Raw genomic sequence first — 5345 nt, forward strand, 5'->3', positions numbered from 1 at the left:
GGACATTTGAGTGTTCCCCCCCAACTTTTTGGTTATTATGAATAATGCAACTATGAATGTTCCTGTATAGTTTTTTTTAATTTTTTTATTATTTTTTTTTGAAAGAGACACATGTACCCCAATGTTCATCAAAGCACTGTTTATAATAGCCAGGACATGGAAGCAACCTAGATGTCCATCAGTAGATGAATGGATAAGAAAGCTGTGGTACATATACACAATGGAGTATTACTCAGCCATTAAAAAGAATACATTTGAATCAGTTCTAATGAGGTGGATGAAACTGGAGCCTATTATACAAAGTGAAGTAAGCCAAAAAGAAAAACACCAATACTGTATAGTTTTTCAGTAACATTTTGTGTCTGGCTTCTTTCACTTAACATAATGTTTTCAAGATCCAACAAGTGTTTGTTTAGGCTCTCATCTTAAAGTGGAGAGTGTCAAGGATACATTGCAGAAGAGCACGTGTGATAGGAGATATTGTTGCAGCCATACTTTGAAGACACAATATGCCACTCTGGTCTTGTTTCATTTGTATCCCCATCCACACCCTCCCCACTGCCATGGACTATTCAGAACTAAACCTCAGACATCACATTCTCATCTGCAAAATTTCTGCATATAAACACTAATTTAATCCTCATCCTGACCCTTTGAGGTTAGGCATTTGTACTGTCATTTTATGAATCAAGGAAACTGAAACCAAGAAAAGTTTGAATCATTTGTCAAAAATCACAAAACTCATAGATGGTTCAAGTAAGACATGCTTGTGCTCTTTCCATATTGCTATTTCATAAAAGGGAGGAATTTAAAATAGAAAAGTAATATAACCAGCTTGGCCTATTGAAAAGACCTTCCTTGGTGGAATGCAGAGGTGGACTGGAAGGACCCACAGTTGAGACAGAGAAACGAGCCAAAAGGCTGTAATTAGTTTAGGTCACTGCTTCTCAAATTTTAATGTAATGTTAGTACCTAAAGATCTGGTTAAAATGCAAATTCCTTTTAAAGAATTTGATAGATTTGGAGTATAGACCAAGATTCTGCATTTCTAGCAAGCTGTTGTTTGGCTGCAGACCATAATTTGAGTGGCTAGAGCATCATAGACCAAGGATGATAAAAGGGTTGAACTAGGAAATTGGTACTGGAGAAAAGAGCAGAGAAAAGAAAATAGAATCTATAGAGATTGTTTGTCAACAGGGATATCATCCCCATTTTTCAATTGATTCATAGAGAAGGTTAAGGTAGCTCAAAAATTATATACCCAGTTAGCAACTAAAGTTATGACCAGATTCTGAGCCTCCTTTTAATTTCTCATCACTTTTAATTGGCTACCCAAGGGAAGTCACACAATACAGGTACAAAGCATTAGTGTTTCAAGTGAAATCAAACAATGAAAGTCTTTTACCAATGCATTACACACAAAATTTAGTTCATATTCGCTCCACTGAAAACTTACCTCTCTTAAATTGATGTATTAAACTATACTAGTTTAAAATACAGTAGCATGTATGGTGCTTAATTAAGAGTACTATGATATCCAGGGGTTATGCTACTGAGTCACTGGGCACGTCTATTCTGAGTTTGATTGAGGGAAGACTTTTTATACAGGGGTGAGACTTAACCTGTATCTCACAGGTTGGGAAAGATCTATACAGGATGACAAGAATAAAAAGGATTTGGTATATATATTCTTAAAGAGAAGCAGTATGATACCGCAAAACACAAGCAAACATAAAAAATATAGTGGGCTGAAGGTTGGGGCCTAGGCCTAGTTTCACTCAGCTCCACCACTGGTCATGGGTGGGCGGACTGGCGGGGGGGAGGGGTGGGGGGAGTTGTTTAAGCCCTTAGTCTCAGATTTCTTTCTCCAACAAAGAAAAAAACTAGATTTTATCACTTTATAAGATTAAAATTCTGTGACTATTCAAATTTCTCTAAGGATCACCAAATTTTAAAAGGGTACAGTGTTTAATGTACCTCAGTTCAAAGGAAAGTAATTTGGGGGAACATCAGTTAGAGCTGTGGACTTCCCCTGTGGCTCAGCAGTAAACAATCAGCTTGCCAGTGCAAGAGACACAGGAGACATGAGTTCAATCCCTGGGTCAGGAGGATCCCCTGGAGGAGGAAACTGCAACCCACTCCAGTATTATTGCCTGGAGAATCACATGGACAAAGGAGCCTGGCGAGTGGGGTCACAAAGAGTGAGACACAACTGAGCAACCAAATAACAACAAAAGTTAGAGATGCAGGAATGGGAAAATAATGGTTCAGAAGTCTTAAAATTACTCTTTGAAAGCAGTTGCCACAGAAGGTTGGTCTTGACTACAGCTACCAAATGTGATTCTGGGAAGTGTAAAATTATGCCATCATTCCTTGTTACTAGTGGACTTTTCAGGATTAGTTGAAGATATCACCTGTCTGTGCTGTAAGGATAAAATGTTCCCAGCTTCAAACAAGTTTTCATTTTCTGAAGTATCCAAACACTACAGAACTTTAATCGTTAGGGTGCCTCCATCTTTCCCTCCCTCCCTCCCCGCTTCTTCCTTTCTCTCTTTCTGTGGGGTTTACAAGTTAGTGAAAGGCTGTTTGTATTTTACAAGTTGAATGCTGCCATCTACTGCTTGAGGGAGCAACTGCTTGCTCCAAGCAGCTGGAGCAAGGAAGTTTTTCTGCCAGATTTACAAACAAACAAACAAACAAAAAAACCTTAACACAACTATAGACGCCATATATACAAACCAAAAACAACTTAAATATTTTTGTAACTTATTATTTTATTCACAATGTCTTTTTTCTGATATAGGTAAAATGTGATTATTTTAGAAAATTTATAAAATCTTGAAGAGTAGATGTAGGAAAACAGCAATTTCCTGTAGTTCCCAATAACACATTTTTGCCAAAATAGTTTAATGCATTTTTTTGCACTAGTCTGATATTCATTAAAAATTCATTTTTTTCCCCGTGATCCTGACATTCCTCCAACGAATATTTATTAGCACTTTCTCTATACCAGGTACCTTGTTAGGCACTGGAGATAAAAGGGGGGGGGCGGGGGGGTAGAGAGAAAATCTTTGCCCTGTCCCTTGTATTTCCGATTAAGGGTTCAGTTTAGTTCAGTTCAGTCACTCAGTCATGTCCGACTCTTTGAGACCCCATGGACTGCAGCACACCAGGCCTCTCAGTCTATCACCAACTCCCAGAGTTTACTCAAACTCTTGTCCACTGAGTCGGTGATGCCATCCAACCATCTCATCCTCTGTCGTCCCCTTCTCCTCCCACCTTCAATCTTTCCCAGCATCAGGGTCTCTTCACATCAGGTGGCCAAAGTATTGGAGTTTCAGCTTCAGCATCAGTCCTTCCAATGAATGCTCAGGACTGATTTCGTTTAGGATGGACTGACTGGTTGGATTTCCCTTTAAGGGACTCTTAAGAGTCTTCTCCAACACCACAGTTCAAAAGCATCAATTTGTTGGTGCTCAGCATTCTTTAAAGTCCAACTCTAACATCCATACATGACTACTGGAAAAAACCATAGCCTTGACTAGATGGACCTTTGTTGGCAAAGTAATGTCTCTGCTTTTTAATATGCAGTCTAAGTTGGTCATAAATATTCTTCCAAGGAGCAAGCATCTTTTCATTTCATGGCTACAGCCACCATCCACAGTGATTTTGGAGCCCCCCAAAATAAACTCTGTCACTGTTTCCACTGTTTCCCCATCTATTTGCAATGAAGTGATGGGACCAGATGCCATGATCTTAGTTGTCTGAATGTTGAGCTTTAAGTCAACTTTTTTACTCTCCTCTTTCAACTTCATTAAGAGGCTCTTTAGTTCTTCTTCAATTTCTGCCATAAGGGTGGTGACATCTGCATATGTGAGATTACTGATATTTCTCCTGGCAATCTTGATTTCAGCTTGTGCTTCATCCAGCCTGAAATTTACAATGATGTACTCTGCATATAAGTTAAATAAGCAGGGTGACAATATACAGCCTTGATGTACTACTTTCCTGATTTGGGACCAGTCTGTTGTTCCATGTCCAGTTCTAAATGTTGCTTCTTTACCTGCATACAGATTTCTCAGGAGGTAGGTCAGGTGTTCTGGTAGTCCCATCTCTTTAAGAATGTTCCACAGTTTGTTGTGATCTACACAGTCAAAGGCTTTGGCATAGTGAATAAAGCAGAAGTAGATGCTTCTCTGGAACTCTCTTGCATTTTCGATGATCCAACGGATTTTTGCAATTTGATCTCTGGTTCCTCTACCTGTTCTAAATCCAGCTTGAACATCTGGAAGTTCATGGTTCACTTGCTGTTGAAGCCTGGCTTGGAGAATTTTGAGCATTTCTTTACTAGTGTGTGAGATGAGTGCAATTGTGTGGTAGTTTGAGCATTCTTTGGTATTACCTTTCTTTGGGATTGGAATGAAAACTGACCTTTTCCAGTCCTGTGGCCACTGCTGAGTTTTCCAAATTTGCTGGCATATTGAGTGCAGCACTTTCACAGCATCATCTTTCAGGATTTGAAATAACTCAACTGGAATTCCATCACCTCCACTAGCTTTGTTCGTAGTGATGTTTCCTAAAGCCCACTTGACTTTCCATTGCATGATGTCTGGCTCTAGGTGAGTGATCACACCATTGTGATTATCTGGGTTGTGAAGATCTTTTTTGTACAGTTCTTCTGTGTATTCTTGCCACCTCTTCTTAATATCTTCTGCTTCTGTTAGGTCCATATCATTTCTGTCCTTTATTGTGCCCATCTTTGTATGAAATGTTCCCTTGATATCTCTAATTTTCTTGAAGAGACCTCCAGTCTTTCCCAATCTATTGTTTCCTCTATTTCTTTGCATTAATCACTGAGGAAGGCTTTGTTATCTTTCCTTGCTATTCTTTGGAACTCTGTGTTCAAATGGGTATATTTTTTCTTTTCTCCTTTGCCTTTTGCTTCTAGTCTTTTCATAGCTCTTTGTAAGGCTTCCTCAGACAGCCATTTTGTTTTTTGCATTTCTTTTTCTTGGGGATGGTCTTGATCCCTGCCTCCTGTACAATATCACAAAGCAGCTCTGTCCATAAATCTTCAGGCACTCTGTCTATCAGATCTAATCCTTTGAATCTATTTGTCTCTTACACTGTATAATTGTAAGGGATTTGATTTAGGTCATGCCTGGATGGTCTAGTGGTTTTCCCTACTTTCTTCAGTTTAAGTCTGAATTTGACAATAAGGAGTTTACAATTTGAGCCACAGCCAGCTCGCAGTCTTGTTTTTGCTGGCTGTATAGAGTTTCTCCATCTTCGGCTGCAAAGAATATAATCAATCTGATATTGGTATTGACCACCTGGTGATGTCC

Source organism: Bos grunniens, chromosome X (genome assembly GCF_055505025.1).
Source record: "Bos grunniens cultivar Pamir isolate PY7600 chromosome X, Bosgru_T2T1.0, whole genome shotgun sequence".
In the NCBI taxonomy this organism is placed as follows: domain Eukaryota; kingdom Metazoa; phylum Chordata; class Mammalia; order Artiodactyla; family Bovidae; genus Bos; species Bos grunniens.